General features: G+C 46.1%; 1 long non-coding RNA gene and 1 pseudogene across 1 annotated transcript; one reads left to right on the forward strand and one right to left on the reverse strand.

Moving 5' to 3' along the window:
* Positions 1-518: 518 nt before the first annotated feature.
* Positions 519-3,804, forward strand: LOC118020404 (annotated as a pseudogene).
* Positions 3,805-5,205: 1,401 nt separating this feature from the next.
* LOC118019116 lies at positions 5,206-25,131 on the reverse strand. The gene is made up of 4 exons (XR_004681576.1): positions 24,929-25,131; positions 12,149-12,498; positions 9,597-9,722; positions 5,206-6,446 (listed from the first exon to the last, which is right to left on the reverse strand). It is a non-coding gene; the product is annotated as an uncharacterized LOC118019116 (long non-coding RNA).
* Positions 25,132-25,478: the final 347 nt, after the last annotated feature.

Consider the following 25,478-nt stretch of genomic DNA (forward strand, 5'->3'; position numbering starts at 1 on the left):
TACTACAAATTTACTGTTTCAGAGGGACCAAAAGCCAAAAGATCTAGAATTTGTTGGCATACACATCATTCTTTTCTTCCTTGATTTATACACACATATCAGTCACCACCTAAACCCTACAAAGGAGTCTCATCATTTCAAAGATAAAGTCCAGACCTATGAAGGGCCCTCAGGATCAGACCTTGCTTACCCCTCTGGCCTCACACTGTACCACTGACCCCTCTTTCTGTGCATCCAGCCATCTTATCTTCTTCCTGGGGAGACTTTCCTTGATCCTTCAGTCCTAGCTGGACCTCTATCCCTGCCCCAATTCTGCACTCTCCTAACAACTCAGCAATCCTGGCAGGACTTATATTATTATAGTCAAGCAATTAACTAGTTGGTTATTTATTCCTCATTCCTGAATGTCAGCTCCCAGAGGGCAGTGACCATCTCTGTCTTACCCACCCACCCACCCCAGGACCTTAGGACTGTGCCTTGCACATATAATGAGTACAAAATATTTGTTTGCATGAATGATGAATGTGTGTTTGAATGAAGAATGGGTCGAGGTGTCGGAATGTCTGGGCAAGTGCATGGAATATGGGGGTATGTCTGACTCCTCAACTGACTAGCTCCAGGGGCCAGAAGCACACAGCCTGGGTGGGTGGTAGTGGCAGCCAGAAGATAGGGACAGGGCAGTTCAGCCATAAAGCCTTTCATAAGAAGACCTCAGGCTGCCTCGCTGGCTGGGCTCCTCCAATGTTGAGCAGAGAGAACACTCAGCGATTTGTCTTTCTGGTTCCATGTTTTTCCAAGCAACCCAAGATTGGAAGGAAAAATGGTTTAAGTCCAACATTCTTTTATCCTTGAAAATCTGGAAGTCCTCATGAGGAATAGGACAAGTCTGAGGGGCCATCTTCATTTTTCACCCTGCACAGCCCAGAAGGGACCCTGCTCATCGTGGGCAGTAGGAGAGTCATGCAGGAGTTTGTGGGTCTCACTGAAAGAACGTTGCTGGCTTTGGAGTCAGAAATACTTGGGCTCGAATCTCTGTTTCCACTTGCTAGCCAGGTGAACTCAGGCAAGTGACTTAACCTCTCCTTGAACTTCAATAGCCTTATCTGTAAAATGGGCATGATTACTGGGTTACTATAGGAACAAACAGATCATAAGTGAAGTGTCTGATACAGGGGAAAGTAAAGAATAGCTAAAATTACTGCAGACTTATTGCTGTTAGCTCCTGGAGGGACGTTTGGCTTCGGGTCACTGTGAATTTTGACCTTTTTTTTTTTAAAGTTGGGGTTATATAATGATTCACTACAAGGCAGGAGTTTATATAGCTGTTTGTTTCTCAAATAATAGAAAACATTTTTTTTTTCCTTTTAACGGGTCATTGGTCGAATTTAATCCAATTACAGTGCTGTTTGGGAAACTTTACTGTTAGGATTATCTGCAGCAATCAATACTCTCTTGGCTGAGGGAGAAGAGGAGCCCACTCCATTTTGCTGTCCTGGAAATGCTGGGCTCAGGTGTGGAGGCCCACTGCCAGGTAAGTTTAGAAGGAACACGCCTGGAGACACACATTCCTGAGCCATGAGTGTGGGGCTCTTGTCTGCTCCTTATAAGGAGTGAGTTATCATCAGTCCTGCAGAAAGGTCACTGCTATTTCTCTGTCCTCAAGTGCCTGAAATCAGTTTTCCTCCGAGGGATGGGGCGGTGAATAAGCAGGGTAAATATGTCAGCACTTCACATATCCAATTATGAGGATGTTGACAGACCCTTGCAGCAGAGCTGGGTTTGGGGTTTTTGTCTGATCCTAAGAACTCTCAGGAGACATACTTGGATGCGTCCCCAGCCCCTCCCTGCCAGGGACAGGTGAACCTGAAGATCCACTTTTGCAGCTAGAGAGCCAGCTGCAAAAGTGGGCCTGGTTGAAAGTGCTGGAGCTGGGGCTGTTCTCAGGGTTCCACTGCACCATCTCGCACCCTGGGCACAGTCTGACATTCCACCGTCCTGTGTGGATCGTGGTGCTTTCCTGGGCCCACTGCTCTGGCCCCCCCGCCAAGACCACAGGCCCCTCCTAAGCAGATACAGCTTGCACCTCATCTGCAACCCTGCAGGGCCCAGCCCAAGGGCTAGGTATTAAATGGGTGCTGGGGAGAAGCTTGTTGATGACTTGATGGAAAGTTGATTAGGTTCCATGACCCAAAAAAGCCTGGATGATGCCCTCCTTTCTATTCTTTGTTGAGAATGAGCCCAAGGTTGTTGAGAGCTGCTTATCTGAAGGCATTTAGGTCTCTTCCACCTGACACTTGTTCCTAGTTATGCCTGGAGCTGACCAGGCCCCCCATTCCACTGTCCCCTGTCCCTTCCTCTTGTGGGCGGCCACTTTTAAATCCACTTTTAGATTCTCCCCCAGACCCATGTGAGCGAGCCCTGCTGAGCGCCCAGCACTGTACTCAGACATCAGGGCAAGGGAAGTCGAGGCGCCATCCTGCCCAGGGAGGCTTTGTGTAGCTCAGGAATGAACACCTCCATCCGTGCCTGTCCCCATCTACCTTTCTTCTATCCCTGGGGACTTTTTAAAGCTTTTAATGTATCAATTTCCTGCTGTCATTTTCTTTGTACCCTTTGTGGCTCTCTGACATCTTTTACAACCTTCTTGTCTTTTATGGGTTTTACTGTCAATCGCTCTAACAGCAAATAAGAATAAGAGGCATGAGGAAGTCACACAGGTTCTCATATCTTTCCTTTTAGCCGCTGTTGGTAAAAGGTAAATTGGTGCAACTTTTATGAGCAGGAAGTTGGCAGTATTGCCTTGAAAAAGTCATCTGCTTTAGCTCTTCCCCTTCCCTCAGATATTTATGACCTGAGAAGGGCGGGGCGGGGGGGGGGGCAGCCGAGTGGGGCAGGGCCAGCGTAGCCCATGCCTGTCCCTGCCTGCAGCTTGCTGCCCTGAAGTGGGACCTGGCCGGGAGTGAGGCGTTGCTCTAGGCTGCAGGGCGCCATTCATCAGCTCCAGGGCTGGGTTGGGGAGCCAGTATTTAAGAAATTATGGCATCGGAGCCCATAATGTTAAAAAACGGAACTTTTGTAGTAATACTGAGGATCACTCCATCGATGTTACAAAAAAAAACAATAAAACCAAAAAACAATGTCTAATCTCTCTAATAAGAACATGATGAAATTTAAGAGATTTCCAAAATGGTTGGCTGCTTACATAAATAGACCAGTTAGGACAAGCAACACAATGCCCAGATAAACTACATGGGTGATCTATGGCAGAAAAATAAAAGTTCATCCTTTTCCAAATCCTTGTCACAGAAAACAGTTTCCTAGAAGTGGGGTCTGGGACAAGGCAGAGAAAAGGAACTGGCTTGTGTCGGCCACCTGCCTGAACAATTACCCCATGAGAATCCAACAGATTTCATTAATTCGTGGGCAGAAAGCCCATCATCAAAATATAATAGCGGGCGTTTTCCCCTGAGGTTTCTCAGAACTGTGAGACAATGGCCCAAACTTAGCCGGAATTTGAGACTGAATGTAGCTTTGACTTTCCAAAGAATGAGAAATACAGGTGAACTTGTAGCTTATTTGGTGATGATAAGAGCCTTCCTGTGCTCACCAAGAACTTTCGGGAAAGAAAATACATCTCACTGGACTACTGGGTGGACTTGGTGCCTCTAGTAAAGTCACTACTTAGAAGCAAATTAGAAAAATACGTGATAATTGGTTTCATGGGGCTTCAAACATCATAAAGGTGGTAGTTAGAATCATCATCCCAAACAGAAATTATAAATAGAAATATTCAGATTTTAGGGCGCCTGGGTGGCTCAGTCGGTTGGGCGACTGCCTTCGGCTCAGGTCATGATCCTGGAGTCCCTGGATCGAGTCCCGCATCGGTCTCCCTGCTCGGCGGGGAGTCTGCTTCGTCCTCTGACCCTCCCCCCTCTCATGTGCTCTCTCTCTCTCATTCTCTCTCAAATAAATAAATAAAATCTTTAAAAAAAATAGAAATATTCAGATTTTAAAACAAGAATTAAGTAGATTGTGGGAATAGGAAAATCATTTTACTTTTGGTTTCACGATATACTGGTAATGTCGCTGAGGATGCAAAGTGCTTACTTATTACAGCTGCATTCAGACACTTCCTATTTGTTATTTGAAACATCCCCGGACTCTGAGACTTCCAGAAACATGTCTCAAATGAAAATTTTGATCTATGAAAGAAACCAAAACCATTGTTTTTCTTGTAAAAAAAACACATCAAGAAACCACTAATGAAATCGCAACAATCTTTTTCACATCGAAGTGGAAAAATATCCAAAAGGAATAGCTTCAGATTCCACGAGGAAAAGTGCCCTATGAAGATTGTTACTTTTGCAGCATTTGAGATTGATTCATATAGTTATTTGGTAACATTCTTGAAGAATTACTGGGTCTTAATACAATACTGCATATTGCATAAGGATATAATTTATACTGTGTGAAAAAGAGTAAGACAGGATGTGTTACTAGGAACCACAAAGACCAGTCGTCAAGATTGTGCTTCAGAAGAAGGCACCGAAATGTGTGCAGAGATTTGCTCACGTTGAGAAGACTTTGAAAGTTTAAAAAGGTCATAGCAAATAATATTAAAATTTTTTTGTCCACACGGATACTGTGAATGCAAAATACCTTCGTTATTAGTAAGCCAATATGTTATGATACCAATATCTGTTTTAAAAAATTAAAACCAGCCATGCTTCTGGCACGATAAATCATGAAATTAAACTAAGGGTTTATATTTAGGTCAAATGTTGTTGTTGAAACTTAGTTCATACAATTTTTAAAAGTTGAGAATATTTTTAGCGTCTGGTTTGTTTTGTTTTGCAAGAATTATGATGTCATGTATGTATGTGTTGTCCCTATAGAAAAGAAAAAAATGAATACATTTGTATGATGATGATGCTTAACTGGAAATGTCTGTGAAGTCGGTTAATTTATATTCCATTTTTATTGTATATAGATTTCTAATATTTTCAGTCCTGTATTATTTAAGCTTCCTTCAAGTAAACTTACTAAGCTTTTCTTTAAAAAAAAGTTCATGTGTTTTGATCAATCCATCTGCAAAATTGGAGATGAACAGAAAAATATGAAATAATTAAAAACAGATTTCTATACAATATTAATGATTGAAAAAAATCTATTATTTTGAAACTTTTGAAAATGTTTTTAGGAATTTTTAATGATGTGAAAAAATGCTCAAAATATGTTAAGTGAAAAGAGAAAAGAACGAATATATTCCCAATCACAAAATGATAGGACATATATGTGTGTGTGTGTGTGTCTGTCTGTGTGACTGTGTGTGTTATGTTAAAGTCTACCAGGATGTCAACATGTTAACGGTAATTCTTTCTGAGTGTTGGGAACTTAGGCAATTTTTATTCTCTTTTTTATGTTTTTCTGTGTTTTCCAAAATAGCTATCATCAAATTTTCTACATGATCAGGAAAAAACTTAATTGAAAAAGAGAAAAGTGTACTTGGAAAACAATGAAAAACTTAAAACAGAGAGCTTACTTACTTACAACAGGGCTGGGGTGGGTATTAGTGTCCCTGTTCTCTAGATCTAGAAGATTCCAAGGCTCAGGGGGTTAAGTACCTTGTCCAAGGTCACACAGCTCTCATGGATGGACCAGGATCCGACAGCACCCCATCTCATCAGAACATCTCAGCCACAAGCTGCTTACCTTCCCTTGGGTAAGATGGGCACTCACTCCCCACTTCCTGCCTCCTACAGGCTGAGCACGCCCTGGTCCAGAGGGACCCTGCCTCCCTGAGAGCTCCCTGCCAGCAGGAGGGCCAAAGATGCTTTTAGAGCAAATAAGTATGAATCTTGAACGTGCCCAGGCCCCAGCCTAACACTGCATCGCCCCCATCTCTATCCCCTGCGTACCCTTGCCCAGCCCATGCAGGTCACAGGGGAAGGGCACCAATACCTGTATCTTTTCTCTGCCTGTGGTCACATTCTTTGGCTTTGACAGTTTTGAACTAACCAGGTGTTGGGGAGACTGTCTTCCCCAGCACTTGGCTCTCAGGAACCCCACTAGATTGTGTAGGGCCTGGGGGCTGGGAGTGGTCGCAGAACAGCTCTGAGGGTTCCTTCCTGGCTGCCCCTGGGCTGGTTGTGGAGAAAGTGCCAGGGAGCCTCGGGGCCTCTGGAGAGGACACTGTCAGGAAAACTCAGCAGGAAAGCGCCCGCCACTCTACCGCGGGCCCGTGGGCACCGCACCTAGCCTTTCTGAGGCCGGCCAAGGGGCCCAGGAGACCACACACGGGAAAGCACGTTGTAAACCGGTAAGCTCTACGTACCTGTCAGGTGTGACCAGCCAGAAAGGGACAGGAATCAAAGGAGCCGAATAGCGAGCAGTGGGCGTCTTCTCTGCTTTATTAACTGCTGGATCCCCAGCACCTAGGAAGCTGCCTGACACACACTTGGCACTCAGTACAAACTGTTTAAATGAATGAACAAAGGGTCCCTGGCGGCTCATCCCCTCTCTTTCAATCTGTGGCATTTCACTTATGTGCCAAGAAAACAGGTGCTGTGGGAAAATGGGAAAAGGCACTGGAAGGGGATGGTTTCTCGGCGTGTGAACTTGGGCCAGTGCTTTGTCTCTTGGGGCCTCAGTTGCCTATCTATCAGGTGGGAATAATAATATGATCCACAGATGTCATCCCAAGTGACCAGCGAATGAAAACACAGAGGATAAAAAACTTTCGTGTATGTGGTGCTTTTTACCAGCACCCAGCAGCCCAGGCAGGGACTCTTAAAAGACCCCTCTCGATCCTCACCTAGGTTCCAGTGAGAAGTCAGTCTCTGAGGTTAAGAAAATCTTTTATTTATTAGAAGTTGCTTGTATTAGAATGAGTCAAGTTATCTGTGTGGGTAGAAATGTGTTTATTTAGAGATTGAATTCCTGATTTGTGTCCAATATTTCCTAATGATCCATTTAAGGGAAGGGAAATACGCCCATACAGAACTAGTTAAAGTCTCGAGAAACCAATAAATCTCTACATTTATCTAACAAATGGGCCAGCTCCTGACTCAGCTTCCTCAGGTCAGGAGCCTTGAGGGAATGTAGTGAGCCTCCTAAAGAGATACAAAAGCTCTTATTCCATCACTGAAATACCTTTTCTGGAAGGCAGTGCTGAGCTGCAACATGCAAACTAGCTTGGCTGTAATCCTCAGGGTCCCAAAGTGCTTGCAGTGATGGCCTCCCTATTATGTATATCAGATTTTCCCAGGGGCTCTCCTCCCTCCTGTGCTCACTTGCACCCCTGCCCCTTCCCCCTGAATCCCTCTCTGCTTGCTGGCTGGGCCTGGACTCTCTTTGATGAGGACAAAGTTTTCCACTGGTGGTTAAAGAGATAGCTTAAATAAACATACATGGTCAAGGGTCAGTACCTGAACCACATTTGTGTCCTTGGCTTCTTCATCAACATAGAGTAGCCTCCCTCATTATCTGCTTCTTGAACCCAGAGACACAAGAGGAAGGTCTACAAGAAAACCCACACCCTACTTTGCCTTTTGTCCATGAAGGCCATGGACGGAAGGTGCACAGCATGCTGTGCTGAATAGAGCCAGGAACTATCTAGGCATTATTTAGCTTTGGACAAACCCCTTAACCCCTCCAATCATCAGTTTTCTCATCTGTAAAATGGGGTGGTTAGACTGGAAAATTTCAAGTGCCTTTCTAGTCCTCAAAGAATGCTGCCCCTACGTTCTCCAGGTCACCTGCTCCTGTGTGAATTCACTAGAACATCAGGGATTCTACCTCTTGCCCTCCTGGAGTGAAAACAGACCCAGGGACACCTGATAACAGTGCTCTGAGGCTCTCCCTGTCTACATTCGATTACATGTGAGTCACAGGAAGAGTCAGATCTATGTGGGTTCTTGGTCTTTGCTGCTTACTAGCTGTGTGTGATCTTGGAAAATCTTTGCACCTCTAGATCTTTATCTCCAGAAGTGAGTGATACACCCTACCTGGCAGAGTCCATGGGAAGTTACAGCTTTTTGTTTGTTTGTTTGCTTGCTTAGGATCATGCCTGGCTCATCACAAGGATCCTCTTCTTGTCACTGGCTCCCTTCCTACCTTCTTGCTGAGTCATATTGGGCTGGATGTGTTAGGAAGAGGGAAGCCAAAGAACAACCCCACAGGTGCATCAGTTAGGCTAGAACTGAAGCTGCCATAGCAGAGAGACCCACAAATACAGTGGCCTTAACTTGCCCAAGCTTAACTTCCCTCTTACTAACAGAGGTCATAAGTAGTCAGAGGTAGGAGGTTGGTGAGCCCCTCTCCTCCATGAGACCCCAACTTTCCACATCCTGTTCTTCTTCAAGACCAACTCAGAGCCCACCTCCCTTGGAACAGCACCCCCCCCCCATCCACAGGGATCATGTAGCTCAGCTCCTCCCAGGGGGCTCGGCAGGCACTGCCTCACAGCGCCAGGTAACTTTGCACCACCAGACTGGGGGCCACTGTGGTCAAGGGTCATATCTACCCCGATCTCAACTCAGCTTCAGGAAAGTGCTTAGCTTAGTGCTTGGCACATGGTAGGCTCTCCAGGAGGGTTTGATAACCAACCCCCTCCCTACCCCCTCCCCGCCCCAGTGATTGCATTCCTGGAGCCATGAGCCAGCCACGATTATGAAAGCTGAGGTGTTTGCTTAGTCATCACTGTCTTACATATTTTTTAGCTTAATTACCGTGTAATTTCTTCATATCCTCCAATAGATGAAAGACAAAATCTGTGTATCTTTAGGGGGAGGGAGAATGTGTAAAATTCATTCTCATGAAAGTCCTTGACTCATCACAAAAATTCAAGAAATGTGCTTCTTACACACAGACACAGGGAAATACCAATTTTCCTGTAATGTGCAAATTAGGAACCCTTGGGTGGAAGAGCTGACTGGGATGCTCAGTGGAGTGAATATCTGAATTACTGTAAATTTTAGAGAATCAAATTTTTTAGTGGGAAAACTTACCATAGTCATAAGTTTGGGTAACTGCTCTGATCTGAGTGGCTTATGGCTAGCAATCCCAGAGAGCAATGGAATTCAGTCATCTACCTCAATGTTTATTTCACAGTTTGTGCACTGAAGGCCAAACCACACTCCCAAGTGAGCAGATGAGTGGAAGTTCTACTGAGATGTTTTATAGCTGGCATGTGGGGAAGGACATAGTTTACCTGCTTTAAAAGTTTTCAGACAAACATACGTGTGGCCATTCCCTGTGTTAGATCCAACTTTAAGTTATTTCTAATGCATCTTGGTCCTACCCATGGCTGCCTCTTTTAGCCTAGTTCTATAGTAAGTGTTCTTTTTTGGCACTGGAACTTTTATAAATATATGTACTTTTTATACTTTTACAAATATATCTGCTTTGGCTACTGGTTAAAGCCTATGACTCTACACTTATCCAACCTCATAAACAGGAATGCCTCGTACAGTTGTGCAGGTTGTGCACTGCATGGCTCCAAGATGTGCTATTTACATGGACCATGATGGCACCTCCAAAGCTTATATTGGTACAACCTCCATAATACTCCAGGAAAGCCTTGTCTCATAGATTACCTGCAAATTTCTCAGCAGATGCATGCTTGAACTCTCTGCCATTTAGTGTTCAATGAAAGCTTGATTGAGAGAAGCTGTCCCAAGAGCCATGAAGCATGTCTGTTCCTGGGTACTGAAGGTTTGTTCCTGGAACAATCAAGGTTAATAAAAAGCTGTGACTCTGGACCACATTGTTCTGACCCTCTGTGCAATTGTTTTTACTTAATTAGGCTCTGACATAAGGCATCAACCACATCAGAGAATGTAATGAGAAATATCATGAGCCTTGCTGTAGTTCTCTAAATGCTCTGGTGGAGGAAATTGCTCACAATATACAACCTCTTCAGAAAGGCTCATGGGAGAAATTTCTCTCCAGTCCCAGTATCAGGAAGAGTTATGATTTTCCTGAATGGTTTGATCTGATAGACAGGCGCTCTGACTCATGTAACTGAACTGTTTTCATATGTGTTACTGAATGTTGGAAAGCTGAGAGGCAAGTTGGTGGGCCAGTATTAACTAGGGTAAAGACCTCACAGCATGGGTTTTATGTTCTTCCCTCATTCCTGGCTTCATCAACATGAATAAGTTCAACAAAAGCTTTTGAGTGCCTACCACACACCAAGCACTCTTCTAGATCCTACCCTGAACAAAACAGACAGAAGTTCCCATAAGGAAACTTACATTCTAGTGGAGGGAGACCTGGTGAACAAATTACAAATGGATATTGGTAATATTGTCTATGTATTACATATGTAATTACCTATACATGCCCATGTATATAGGTAATATTACATATATGTTCGTGCAATATTATATATGTATTATAAAGAATTATCTAGGGCACCTGGGTGGCTCAGTTGGTTAAGCGACTGCCTTCGGCTCAAGTCATGATCCTGGAGTCCCAGGATCGAGTCCCGCATCGGGCTCCCTGCTCGGCAGGGAGTCTGCTTCTCCCTCTAACCCTCCTCCCTCTCGTGCTCTCTGTCTCTCATTCTCTCTCTCTCAAATAAATAAAATCTTAAAAAAAAAAGAATTATCTATACATACACATATATGTAATATTATATATATTATATATGCATATAGGTAGTATAATATTAGTATGGTAAAGAAGTAGGAAATAAATCAGGGAAGGGGAGATGGTGGGAGAGGTGAATTTTAAATAGAGTGGAGATCTGAGAAAAATGTTCTGAGAAGATACCATTTGAGCAAAGCCTGAGGAGGTGAGGGAGTGTGCTGTGTGGATCTGGGGGAAGAACATTCCAGACAGAGGGAACAGTAAGTTCAAAATTCCTGAGGCAGGAGTGTGCTGGGCATGTTGAAGAAACAGCAAGGGGGCTGTTGTGCCTGGAGAGCAGTGAGTGAGGAGCGAGGTGGGACCCTGAAGAAGAACCGCGGCAGGCCTGGTCGGGCTCTGATGCTCTTGGACCCTGCGCCACATAAGATGAAAAGCATCCGAGGGTTCACAGTGGAGGATTGACTAATTCCCAAGGGTCACTCTAGCTAATGAGCTGAGGGCAGACAGAGGAGACAAAGGCAGACCCAGGAGGCCAGTTAGGAGATAACTGTAGGAGTTCAGAGCTGATGGGGCCTGAGTCCCCTGGTAGCGGGGCAGGTGAGAAAGGGGCATATTGTCGGTGTATAGTCAACCCTTGAATATGGTAGTGGAATAGGGGCATAGTGGATTTGGACATGCTAAGTTGGAGGGGCTGGCTAGACACCAAGTGAGGATGAGTGAGCTGGAGTTTCAGGCAGATATCCGGGCTGGGTGTTAGCAAAGTGGGGGTGCTTGGAGCCATGACACTGGAGGGGGAGAGCACGGGTGAGTGTGGGTAGAGAGGAGGTGCCCCAAGGACAGAGCCCTGGGGTACTGCAAAGCTAAGAGTTCACCTAAGTGTCCTACCCTCATTTTTTTTAGGCTGGTATTCAACACATTGTATTATTTTTAGTTCTATAAACCTCCTTACATTCTACTCAGAACAAAACAAACTTAGTTGAAACCAGTGTTGTAGCCCTGACGTCCTGTCATTCGTGTAAGAAATGTTTACTCAGAGCCGATTACATGTCAAGCATTAGGAGCTGGGGATGACCAAATTTTCTGGCCTCCTGAAGCTTGTGTTACAGTTGAGAACAAGGACAGTACTTGACATGTAAATAAACACACAAGATGGTTTCAGATTGTATCAGGTGCTATAAGGGAACTAGAACAGATAAAGAGAGGGTAACTCAGGACAGGAGCTGTGGCTTCACTGAGGACATGCTATGTGAACTGAACCAAAGTAGAGAGAAGGAGCCATGCAGGGTTCTAGAGGAAGAGCATTCCAGGCAGAGGGAGCAGCCAGTGCAAAGGCCTGAGATGGGAATGAGCTCGGGTTGTCGGGTGACAGAAAGTAGGCTGGCTGGTGTGCCTGGGACACAGTGAGTGGGGAGCGGTACAGAGGCCAAAGCCAGGGAGGGGGAGGGGGCCGCTCATGTTGAGTCTTGCCAGCATGGCAAGACCTTTGGGTTTTATTTTCAGTGCATTGGGAAGTCACCACAGAGTCTCAGTGGGGCAGTGCAGGGATGTGACTTACCCTCACTGTTGAGCGTAGCATGGACCGTAAGGAGCAGAGAGACTGGCTTGGAGGGTGTGGATGGTAGAGGGTGGATGAGGACCCAGCGGGGGCTGGACTAGGACAGGAGCAGTGCAAGCGGGAGAGGGCACAAGTGTATTTGAAGACCTTGCCGATGGACCAAATGAAGGCAGAGAGAAGTCTTCGATGACTCCTGGGTTTTGGCTTGAGCAACTAGATGGATGTCATTCCGTGGACAAGAGACAGGGTACACTGGAAGAGGGGCAGGTTTCCCCAAGAAATGAAGAGTTCCTATCCAGCTGTGTTAAATTTGAGATGCACGCTGGTCACTTTGCAATTCTTCGTGTTACCTACAAAGAAAGTCCCACATTCATTCAGTGTTACACCCCCACTGACAATGTTTCAGAGTTTCACCTTGTCCACACCCTCACGGACACTTGTTATTCTGTGTTGTTATTCTAGCCACCCGAGTGTGCATGAAGTGATACCTCGCTGTGGCCCTGATTCACATTTTCCTAATGACGTGGGATATCTCTTCATCTGTCAGTTTCTGGCCTGCAGGGTTTTGGGTCCCCAGGCTGGGATGCCGGGACATGGCTGTATTTAGAACATGCTGTTGACCTTCCCATCAGATCTAAGGGGGAGCATGTTTCATCAGGGTGTGAGCAAACATCGAGGCCATTTCTAAAAACAGATGTGGTTTTTGCCTGAGAGCCTAGCAAAGGAAATTAACTTTGAAAATTTAAAATTATTTCACAAACTAAACGAGTAAAGGGGAAAAAAAACTAGTATGAATAAGATCTAAGGGAAACTCTATTAGAAGAAAATATTATTATTTAAGTACTTGCTTGGAGGATATTTATTTGCAGTGAAACCCCCTGACTCCTCTCACCCAGCTATGCTAGGCAGGCCAACACCACTGTCCTGAACATCCAGCGATCCTATAATATACACAGATAAATGGTACTTTCTTAGGACCAGGATTTCTTCCTTCAGAAAGATCTCAGGCCAGCTAGCTCACACACAAGATGTGTCCAGACTGCTGAGAGGTTTATTTGAAGTCCTCAGTTGCTCAATCACAAGATACTTTGTGTTCCCAGCCTGTTGTTTGGGGATTAGAGGGCTGACTTTCTGGTGGCCTGGAAGAAGGATTACATCACCAAAAATCTCTTAGCCTAAACTTGATTGGAAACAAATTTGATCTTCACTTATAGTGCGAACCAGGAATTCCCTAAAAATGAGCCTGCTGATCCAGCAGCAATCCTACTGAGAAGTCCCACCCACCTTAGTTGGGAAATCTGATTCCAAACCTGAATGTCTCTCTCTTCTTCCATACACATTCTCTCATCCTACGAGTAAGTATCACAATGAATCACTCAGCTTTTTAGAGCTCAGAGTAGTAGAAATCTCAAACCAAGTCAGATTAAACAAACACGCAAGTTTGCAATCATTTACACGATAGTCTATTCCCTAATGGGACTTTTGTCAGACCCTGGTAGGTAGAACAGCTTTGCCCCTCTGGAAAGCAGGTAGCTGGACAGACAGTTAAAGAGGAGGAAGGAGGGCCGGTGGCCAGATGCTGAAGGTGGCACTTGGATATTTTGTAAAGACCTGGGCTTCAGCACTTCGTAGCCATGTGGTTTCGGGCAAATTGCTGACTTTCTATGAACCTCCATCTCTTCCTCTGGAAAACTGAGCTAAGTTTACTTACTTGGGAAGGCTGATTTGAGGCACAAATAAACAGTGAGGTGTGAGCACCTGGCCTAGTAAGAAGTCATCCAAGAAGGACACTGGCGTTATGTTGTCTTTTTCTCTAATTCTCAGCAGGAATTTTCTTTCATTTCCTTTTCAAACCCCCTCCTAGATGCCAGACCCCAACCCCAGGAATAATTCCAGACATTCAGAAGTTATTCAGCAGAAGTTGTCTGAGATGAAACAAATCCAGGTTTTGGATGAACAGAATATCAAAGAGAGAAATGGATTTGATCATTTAATAAATACTTGTTGGTGCCTATTATGTTCCAGAGACTGTTCTAGGTACCAGAGAAACAGCTATGAACAAAACAGACAAAAATCCATGCCCTCATGGAGCTTTCATGCTAGCTAGAAAGGAGAGAGAGAGAGAGAGACTCTGAACAAATCAATCACTGAAACACATTGGAGGGGCGCCTGGATGGTTCAGTTGGTTAAGCGTCTGCCTTCGGCTCAGGTCATCATCCCAGAGTTCTGGGATCGAACCCCATGTCGGGCTCTCTGCTCATCTGGGAGTCTGCTTCTCTCTCGGCTCCCCCCCCCCCCAGTCTGGCTCATGCACTCACTCTCTCTCTCAAATAAAAAAATCTTAAAAAAACCCCAACACATTGGAGGTGAACTGGTGCTGAGTGCTCTGGAGAGAAACAAAGCAGAGGAGGAGGATGACGAGTGGTGGGGTGAGGTGAGGCTGGAGATGGGTGGGGGTGTTCCTAAGGGCTCCAATTCTCAGTTCTAAAAGCTGAATTCTTTGGGGGTGGGTTAGCTTTCCTGGGCTCATTTCTAAAGAGGCATCACCTTCCTTCCAGGTCAGCCAACGCCCAGCAGCCAGGCTCAGGGGCAGAAGTCAGGCTGCCACAGTGAGGGAGAGCCATGTCAAGGCAGGCAGATGGAAGGAGACTCTGGGCAGCGCTGCACACCCCCGACCCTGGGAATTAGATCACCTTGGGAAAGATCCTCCACCTTGGCTCTGAGTAAAAAAGCCCTGCACTGTGCTTCCTTAAATAGCACTAGACAGAGACCAGTTTTGTGCACTTCAAAGTCCTTCCCTGTTTACATTGTATGAAGGACGCATTCCTATCTAAACTCATCCAGACTAACAGCGGCTAATTTCCTAGCAGCTCCACCCTAACAATTCTGGCATGGAATGGAATGAATGCTAGCACAGAACTGGGAGTTTATACTCCAGGGGGAAAAAAAAAAAAAAAAAAACCTTCAAAAGTCTTTCTACGTGTCTGCCCTACTACTCAATCTCCACCTCCAGGCACCATCTTTGACCAAGTTCAAGAGGTAGTTCCCTTCCTTTAGCAGCTGTTAGGCCCTGTGTGATCGAGAGCACTCTGCATAAATAATCCTACAGCTGGCATTTACACTGAGCCACCTCAGGCTATTTCTTGACTGTATGGAATCATCAGTTTTCTGCCTCATGACAACTTTAGTAGGAAGCCTGGACAAGTCTACACAGAAAAGGATTTAGAATCACATCATGGGGCGCCTGGCTGGTTCAGTCGGTTTAAGCATCTACCTTCGGCTCAGGTCATGATCTCAGGGTCCTGGGATCGAGCCCCATGTTGGGCTCCCTGCTCAGTGAGGAGTCTGCTTCTCCCTCTCCCTCTGCTGCTCCCCCTGCTTGTGCTCTCTTTTGCGCTCTCAAATAAACAAATAAAATCTTAAAAAAAAAAAAAAATCACGTCGAGGGAGGGTAAAACGAGATACAATAGGGGGGCGTGCCTCTTGGGTATTTGCTATGTCTGACCTAGTCCCAACTTCTCATGTTACAAATGAGGCAACTGATATTCAGAGAATTGAGGTGACTCTATCAAGGTCATACTGCCAGGGAGAAGCCGAGCCAGACCTAGAGTCCAACAATCTAGATGCTCCCCTGAGAATTGCTTCCCCCCCACCCCTCCGGGGTCCCAGCCTGTCTCCTACTCCCTCTGCCTCCTCCCAGCGGGACTGCTCACCTCAAGCTATCTTGGACCCAGCAAGAATGAGGGGTCCTCGCCTTGCAGAAATCTACACTGATTCACAGGAGCTTGGACTCCTGATCCAGAGCCTGATGCTATTCCCTTCTCTCTGCCATCATGTTGCCCTCAGATTTCTTATTATCCCAGTTTGGGTGGGCTCAAACTTGGGATAGGATGCACAGAACCGCTTTCCTTTTTTTCCTCAGAGTGATGCTGACACACACTGCATTTACTTCTTTTAAAACTTAGCTTACATGGCTAAGAATAACTGATGTATTTGATGAGAAAATACATTCACCTGTAGAAGTCACTAGAAGGGAAAAGGGACCAGAAAGTTTCTTTTGTTTTTAATTTATCATGAGATACCTTTCTTTTAAAAATAAAATAAAATAAAATACAATAAGCCCTAGTTCGACTGATGATGTGCCTTTCCCTTTGGCCCCCAGCTCCTGGTCTCCCACCAAGCTCCCCGCTGGTCATCCCCTCCTCCTGAAATGCTCTGTTCTTGCCGGGCAAACCCTGTCCTCCCCAGGCAAACCCTGTCCTCCCCTTCAGTATCTAAAGTGCTCCTTTGTCTTGGGGTAAGAAAAGAAAGTTTGTTTAGTTCAACAAACTTGTTGAGCATCTCAAAAGTGCCAGGCATGTGCCAGGCACTCAAGATTTAGAAATAAACGCAATAGGGCCCTGCCCTTGGGAAATTTAACTGGAACTTACAATGATCCAAAGAAACACAGCGTAGAGCCCGGCCTTTTAAGCTTTGCCCTAAATCCACTCTTCTTATGGTCATGCACTGTGACTCTTTTGGTTCCCACTCCATCCCAAGCCCCAAGCACAGTGCCTGGCACATGGTGCCAGGAAAGACCGGTGACTCACTGAATCACTGATTCCTTATGACCACCCTATAAGGCAGACAACATTTTTCTCCTTTTACAGATGAAGAGCTGAGGCTGCCGGCAGCTAAGGGCCATCTCCCAAAGTCTCCTGCTAGTGATGACTCAGGCATTTGTTTACAAACCCTTTGCTTTTTCTCCTGTGTGGCACATCATACCCTTTCTAGACGTAGTATTCTCATCTGTAAATTCAGAGGAGCAGCCCAGATGATCCCACAATCCCTTCCAGCTCTGAATTTCATCGTCAATGTCCAAAATCGGTGCTAGCCTGCATACCTGTTTTCCCTGGGAGGCTTCTTAACGTGTTTTTTCTGAACATCCATTTCTCCTGCCCCCATTATACTACCAGCTTTTTGAGTTTAATATTTCACTTTGTAACCTATTTGTAGCACCCCCAGTTCTGTATTCTATGCTCAAGGACTTCTCATTTTTTAAAGTCCATGACTCTGTAAACCTGCCTTCTCTGGACTAAGTAAGTCACATGCTTTACTTCCCGACACCACTAATTTCTCAAGGACAGTAGCCAGCTTGTGGCGCTCTGTGGCAGGTCTCAAAGAACCCCGTGCCTTAAGATGGACAAAATATTCCTTGGAAATGGCAAATCTTGATCTTGAAGCGAAAAATGCAGACTTTAAAATTTTGTGGGACCCTAAAACTGCAGTTCTATACACTAACGATGAAAAATCAAAAATGAAATTAAGAATTTCATTTGCAATAGCATCAAACAGAATAAAATATTTAGGAACAAATTTAACAAAAGAAGTGCAATACTGGTACACTAAAAATTAAAAAAGCATTGTTGAAGAAAACTGAAAACCTAAATACATGGAAAGATAGCCTGTGTTTGTAGACTGAATGACTTAATATTGTTAAGATTGCCACGCTCTCTAAATTGATCCACAGATCACACACAATCCCTATCAACATCCTGGCTGGCTTTTTTACAGAAATTGACAAACTGATATTAAAATGTATACGGAAACGCAAGAGACCCAGAATAGCTAAAACAATCTTGAAAAAGAACCAGGTTAGAAGGCTTATCCTCTCTGATTTCCCCAAATTGCAAAGTATAGTCATCAACACTGGAATAAGGATAGATATATAGATCAGGAGAGTAGGATTGCGAGTGTAGAAAGAAATTCTTACATTTATGGTCAATTGATTTTGACAAGGGTGCTAAGACAATTTGATGAGGTAAAGAATAGTCTTTAACAAATGGTTCTGGGACAAGTGGATATCCACATACAAAAGAATGAAGTTGGACTCGTAGCTCACACCATGTATCAAAATTAACTCAAATGGACCAAAGACCTAAATACAAGAACTAACGACGGGGAACTCTTAGAAGAAAATAGAGGTGTAAATCTTCATGACCTTGAATTGGGCAACAGTTTCTTACACGGGCCACCAAGAGCATAAGCAACCAAAGGCAAAAAATAGAAAGGTTGGATTTCATCAAAATTGAAAACTTCTGTACTTCGAAAGACACTAATGAAGAAAGTAAAAAGACAAGCCCCAGAATGGGAGAAAATATTTGCCAATTATATTTCTGATAGAGGTCCAATATCCAGAATATAGAAAGAGCATTTAACAAGTCAAGAATAAAAAGACAAAGAACATGTTCACTATACTTTTCTGAGTTGTCCTACATGCAAGTACATGTTTTTAATGTTGTCTGTCTTCTGTCCTGTAAGTTTGCTATTAAAATATATTAAACTATATAAAAAAACCACAAAAACACACAACTTAAAAATGATAAAGGAGGGGCGCCTGGGTGGCTCAGTTGGTTAAACAACTGCCTTCAGCTCAGGTCATGATCCCAGGGTCCTGGGATCGAGCCCCGCATCGGGCTCCCTGCTCAGCCAGAAGCCTGCTTCTCCCTCTCCCTCTCCCCCTGCTTGTGTTCCCTCTCTCACTGTGTGTCTCTCTGTCAATTAAATAAATAAATAAAATCTTTTAAAAAAAAAGATAAAGGATTTGAATAGACATTTCTCATAACAAGATATACAAATGTTTAATAAGCACATGAAAATATGTTCAACATCATTAGTCATTAAAGAAATATAAATCAAAACTATAATAAGATGTCACTTCATACACATTAGGATGGCTATAAAAATAAAAGGTACTAACAAGAATAGTGAGGTTGAGGAAATACTGGAACCCTCCTTCATTGCTGGTAGGTATGTAAAAAAGTGCTCAAAAAGTTCAACATAGAGTTACAACACGATGTAGCATTTCTACTCCGAGAGTGGTGTGGGTGTGTGTGTGTGTGTACATACATATATGAAAACATTTGAATGCACAAAAACTTGTACATGAATGCTCATAACAGTATTATTCATAATAGCCAGGAGGTGGAGATAGCCCAATACCCATCAACTAAGGAATGGATAAACAAAAGATGGTATATCCATGCAATGGAATACTATTTGCCCATCAAAAGGAATGAAGTGCTGATTCGTGTTACAACAATAGATGACCCTTGAACACATTATGCCAAGTGAAAGAATACATTCCCAAAGACCACATTATTACATGATTCCATTTATATGAAATGTCCTGAATAGTCAAATCCACAGAAACAGAAAATAGAACAGTGTTTGCCAGGGGCTAGAGGGAGCAACAATGGGCTGACTGCTAATGGGTACAGTTTTTTTGGGGGGGGGGTTGGTGATGGAAATATTCTGGAATTGAATAGTAGTAATAGTTGTACAACTCTGAAAGTGGTGAAAATTAGGATGTATAAATTATATCTCAATAAAGCTGTTTAAAATAAATCTTGTGGGAAATTCAATAGGAAAATGAGCGAGGCTAACTGAAAATCCCAGGCTAGCCCCCATTCTCAGCACCTAGAAGGCTCCCCACCACCACTGTGGCAACATCATACCCACAGAACTCTAAATCTATGGATTTTCAAGGTCTGTCTTACCCACTCAGCCGATGATTCCTCAGCCTCTCTCGGATATCCCCACTGGGTGATTCCCTAGCTATGCTTGACTTGGCTGTTTTCCCCTGCTCCAAGCTTTTGTTGAGTGTCTACTGCGTGCTCCATTCTGGGCTAAACATTGAGAATACACTTTGTATGGCTGTCTCTGTAATGTAACAAACGTTTATTTGAATACTTATAATGTATCAGGCATTCTACTGGTTTCTATTCATTTTTGTTTATTTGTACCTCTTTTAGTTTTGGTTCTCCCAGAAGCAAATCCTGAGACAAAGATTCAAGTGGAAATAGTTTTGGGGGAATTGCAGGCAATCCTTGGAGGGGAGTGGGAAGGGATCCAGGGAAGAAAGGAAGCCAAGAAAACAGCTCCCACAGTGAGCCACTAAAGCTTCAGCCTGAAGGGGAACTCTCGGGAAAGGTGTAAACACGTCTGGAAAAAGTCCCTGAGCTCCCAAGGGCCAGGTGGCTGGGAAATGTATAGGCTACTAAATCTGGACTCCCTGGTTGAGTGCATGCTGGGCATATGTTAATTTCTCAGTATCTCTGCTGCCCACGGACACATAAGTTATGCATCCTTCCCCAGATCTGAATTGGGAGAGGGGAGAAAGAACCTTTGGGCACAAATGCAGATTTGGGCAATTGGTAGTTGGCAGGACCTGCGGTCCGGGGGATGTGGGTGGGACACTAACAACATCAGCTACAATACTTTCCTCCTTCAGGGTGCCTGGGTGTCTGACTCTTGATTTCGGTTCAGATCATGATCTCAGAGCCGTGAGATTGAGCCCCGCGACAAGCTTCGGGCTGGGCATAAGAGCCTGCTTAAAATTCTCTCTTTCCCTCTCCCCTCTGCCCCTCCACCCTCCATGCTCTGTCTCTCATAAAAAAATTATTAAAGAAAGTACCTTCCTCCTTCCACACACTGGAAATGGTGTACAAGGATACACAAAACACATCATAATGCCATGAATTAGGTCAAGGTAAAGGAAAATAAGGTAAGGCAATGAATATCCTCCTAATCAACCCGGAAAAACAGATGCTATTTCTCAGCATATTCTTTGTCAAACACTGGATCTCCAAAAATACCTCCAAAACTACCTTTTGAAAAGGCAAAACTGAGTTGCCAGCTTATCGTGATAAATGCGGTCACAGACTTGCCAGAGTCTCAGTAGGGGTGATGATTTTTTCCATTATGAGAGTAATAATGCTCATTCTAGAAAATGCGTTTGGAGAGCGGATTTGTGGATTTTGGTGTTTCTGAAGTAAAACCTTTGGTCCATTCTTGGGGGAAAGTGACCTCATCTTAAAGGAATGAATGCTCCTAAAAAAGAGCTGTGTCAAGGTCCCAGTGGTTTCATGTTTCTAAGAGAGAACTGGGCCCTTTTCACTCTCCAAGAGGGTAAATACATTTTTATGTTCTAAGGGCTTGATTTTTTTGACTTAACGGGCCATCGTGTCCTTTCCAACAAGCTGTTAAGCCTTATTGCATAAGAGAAGGAAGACAATGAGAGTCATTGTGCCCAAGAGCTGGGGTGAGGGGCCGTGCCCAGGGGGAGGGGCTCACTAATGGAGGCCTCAGCTGCCAGGACGCCTTCCCCGAGGATGGTCTGAAGGAGGGTTTGCTGTCCTCAAAGTGCCCAGTGATGGCATGGGATGGAAAGAGAGCACTAGTGGAAACATTCTGCTGTCCAAGGGGCTTTGCTGGACTTGTGCCTGCCCCTGCCCCAGGGCCTACCTAAGCCGTGGGGGCCGGCTAATGAGAGCAAGCACCTGACTGACTGATGCAAGTGTGAAGAAGTGAAGCTGCACCCTCCTTTTCAGACCTCTCTCTACGTCCCAGGACACCTGGCAGGCATTCCCATTTCGGTGTCTAGAGGCTGGACAGGAGCTGCTGGTGCATCCCAAGCCGAGAGGTGGGGGACGAGACAGAAATGTTGCAAGACTTCTGCATGCTTTCCCATCCCTGCCAGCACAGTTAAGGGTGCTGGCGCCCCAGTCTCTGCAGAGCCCTCCCACCTCCAACCCTCCCGGCAGTTGGCTCCAGCTCTCTCCCCCTCCACAGGCTGTGGTACCTATACAAATGCAGCTTTTAACCAAAAGATCCCGCGCTCTGAGAACGGTGAGCCTCGATGCTCAGGAACACTGGTGGTGGCATTCACCACCTTCCTTGTCCCCAAAGTCAGCAGCATCTCGGGCACCAGAAACTGGTTAAAGCTGCCTGGGACTTTGACATTTGGGCATCTGCAGCAGAAGATGCTTATCAGGGGAAAGAATAAGTCTGGTGGCAGAGCGGTGAGTGCCCAAAAGTGGCAGCCCGGGGGTTCAGGGCCCCTTACCCCTGCGGGGGGGCAGGGGGAGTGCAGGGTGATGTGGGAAACAAAAGAGAAGAAAAATTATTAAATTTCCTTACTACCTAGAGCCCACTGACAAGTCATTGAAACAGGCACTCAACTGCCTCAATGTTAATACTTTGCTAAGGGCAAAAGGCAATCCTAGCCCGAACCCGCCCCCCCCACCCCCACCACCACCAGGATCCTGTAAGTCTACCCTAACATATAAAAATTCCTTTGGAAACTTCCTTTATCTCTAAAACCCCCAAGATACATGTTGGCAATCATCCCCCACCTCACTTTGGGGAGGAAGTAACCTTCCCCTGTGAACACTGCCCTGGTGAGAACTTGTCTTTCTCTTCCCCAGGTCTCTGCTTATATTGCAGAACGGAGCAGAGGTGAAGGTTGCAGGGAGTCGGCAGGGCCAGCCTGAAGCCTCTTCTAAAGCAAGGAGTGAATGGCTCATGATCCCTGAGCTGGAGTGAGGCCCTTCTTTAGAATGAGGGGCTCCTAACACTCTTGTCCAGTATGGCATGGGCCTCCATTTTCCCATGTAACTTCCCATTCCAGCTGCCCTTCAAAAATCCCACCTTTTGGTGATGCCTTTTCTAGAAATCTCCTTGATCAGTTTTAACAAGCACCACCCTGTTAAGACAGAGGATCTGCAATGCAGTTCCCACAGAAGTGGGAAATTTCAAAAGTTAAATTTCAGCCCCACAGAAGTGGAAATAGAAAAGAACCGAAAAGTTTTACTAAATATAATAACTTGGTATCTGGGGTGGAGAGAAGCTAAGCCTATGAGCCTGAGGCACCCCTGAGGAAAGAGCCCTTCCCATTCTCTGAGCTTCGAGCTGCTGAGAGACTGATTCTGGCTCTGGGTGGAGTCACACTAGGGATTCCGTGAGCCAGCTCCTCAGGCCTCACCAGTCACCTGGTGTGGATGAGGCCACATCAGCAGTGATGTGTACCCACTTGTACCCTCTCACCTGCTCCTACAAGGCTTTCTCCCAGGAACCACCTCTCAGTAGCAGGGCTCGCTCGGGCAGGTGCACCTGGACGGTGCAGTCACTGTTCTGAGCGCAGCTCCCTGACCCGCAGGAGACACGAGTGGTCGGCGCAGAGGGGTGGGAAAGCGCTTCTTTCCCCTCCTCACGCACCGATAAAGGGTCCCAGAGTCGTGCTACCCGTGCCCTGAAGTCTTAGAGACGTTCTGCTGTCATCTAACCAATGCTTTGCTCTTACAATATTCTAAGCGGTTTACAAACATTAACTCACATGACCTCATAGCAACCCTCTGAGCTAGGAACCACACACGGAGGGCTCTGTGAGAGAGGGAGCTGGCCTGGAAGGGCTTAGGTAGCTCACCCAAAGTCACTCAGGGAGTGGTGGGACAGAGCTGGAATTTTTTTTAAAAAAACATGTGATTCTCTATCTGTGTTTTCCTCCCAGCCTTTCTCCCTGTGGCCCAGGGAGCCTGGCTGAGGACAGACTCAGGCTGAAGTCAGAATCATGCCTGGCCTCACACCTGACGCTCTGCTCAGCGTGGCTCACCGTGCCCAGCTGTCTCCCTGGAACGAGTTCTCCAGAAGGGTCCTATACCCCCTTAAAAATAAACCGCTATCAGGCAGCCCAAGCAGCACCAGAGAGGCCCGAATTCCCAGCAGAGGAGGAAAAAAAGCTTCGGCTCTGCTGGGTGCGGTCCCCTTGATCTGATACAGAATTTGGGATCTAACGCTGACTGCTTTCCTCTCAGGCAGGATCTTTAGAGAAGGACCATTTTTTTCTTCTGGCTGGCGGCTGCTGCCTTCTCAACCCAAGAGGCTATGTTGGCCTGAAGAAGAAGAGCAAGGAGGAACATCACAGGCTCAGTAGGTCAGGCTGGAAGTAATGGCTCATGATCCCTGAGCTGGAGGAGGCTCACCTCAGAAAGGTCCCTGGGCTCCTCCACCTGCTCCGGGAGTGGTGGCCCAGCCCCAGACTGAGCACTTGGTCAACAAGGGAAGATTCACCCTTCCTTTGCCCTCTAAGTGCTCCTGATGAAAACACTCAGGTGTGATGCAATTGAAAACAGTTGAAAAGACACCTGGTGGTCTCAATCTACACTCCGCGTGAGGATGAAGGGGCTTTACACCTGCATGTTCCCTTGCCCACATTCAGAACCTGGGGTGGTGGGGGGTGGGGGAGCTGCCTGCCAGCCACGGGCCACGGCGTGTGGCACCACAGAGTCGGCGGGAAGGACAGCAGCTGGCCAAGCACCCAACTGTGTAGACGAACAAAAGCTGGGCACTGGGGCGCCTGGGTGGCTCAGTCGTTAAGCGTCTGCCTTCGGCTCAGGTCATGATCCCTGAGTCCTGGGATCGAGCCCCGCATCGGGCTCCCTGCTCAGTGGGAAGCCTGCTTCTCCCTCTCCCACTCCCTCTGCTAGTGTTCCTTCTCTCACTGTGTGTCTCTCTGTCAAATAAATAAAATCTTAAAAAAAAAAAAAAAAAAGCTGGGCACTGAGGAGAAAACAGCCACCCTCCCCCGCCCTCCCTTCCCGCCAGGGTTTGGGCTGATTTCTTTCAGTGCTAATAAGCAGCTCATAAATACGAATAAGCTCCTTGGCACCTGGAAGCAGGCAGAGTGACTTCCCGAGTGAACTTGGACCAAGGTTAGCCCCCTGGTGCGGGGCCAGGGTGTTGCAAGCCCCTGCTGAGTCGGGGTGGCCTGAGCCGGGCAGGAAGACTCACCACTGTTCCCAGACAGAGCCAAATTGGCCATCCCGCAGATACATTTCTCAGTCACAGAAACTTCCCCGACAGACGGGCAGGAACACTGGACCCACCCCGATACTCATACATACATATCTATGCGCAGCTTCCAGAAGGTCCAAGAGAGCCCCGGTCTCAGAAAACACTTACATGCTGATGAGAAGCAGGAGCCACACCGACATTCCTGCCCAGCCCCCCACTACAGCTGTGTGCTAAGTTGGTGTACGAATTGCACGGGTGGTGCTCTGAGCTTGTACTCGGGCCACGGACGCACCGAGGAAACGTCATTACATCCGTGCGAGGCTCATCCAAGCCCATTTCCCTGAGCACTTACGTGTTCATAAAGAGAGAGCTGTACAAAGCAACACCCCTGCCCTCTCCCCCACTCCCTGCCCTTGCCGGGGAGAGGCTGAGAGGCCAACACCAGTGGGGCTGCCTTCCTCTCCCTGGGGTTGGGTATTCATTGTGCCATTCCCACGCAGCCTGCTGCGTTTCCTCTGGTCCTTGGAATGTCGGGCCTCCATCTCCCTGCCGCGTGTCCAGGCCTGGGCCTGGGTGGAGGAGGCAGCCACCGGGCTGCCTTACCCACGCCCACCCGTGCTCCCCCTTCCACAGGCCTGCGCACTCTGTGACTCTGCCTGAGGGATTTCTCTGTCCGCAGCAAGGTGCTCGGTCCCCAGGCAGGCCAGACCAGGCTTGC

This window comes from Mirounga leonina, unplaced genomic scaffold (assembly GCF_011800145.1).
Source record: "Mirounga leonina isolate KUSES-001 unplaced genomic scaffold, KU_Mleo_1.0 Mir_173, whole genome shotgun sequence".
Classification (NCBI taxonomy): domain Eukaryota; kingdom Metazoa; phylum Chordata; class Mammalia; order Carnivora; family Phocidae; genus Mirounga; species Mirounga leonina.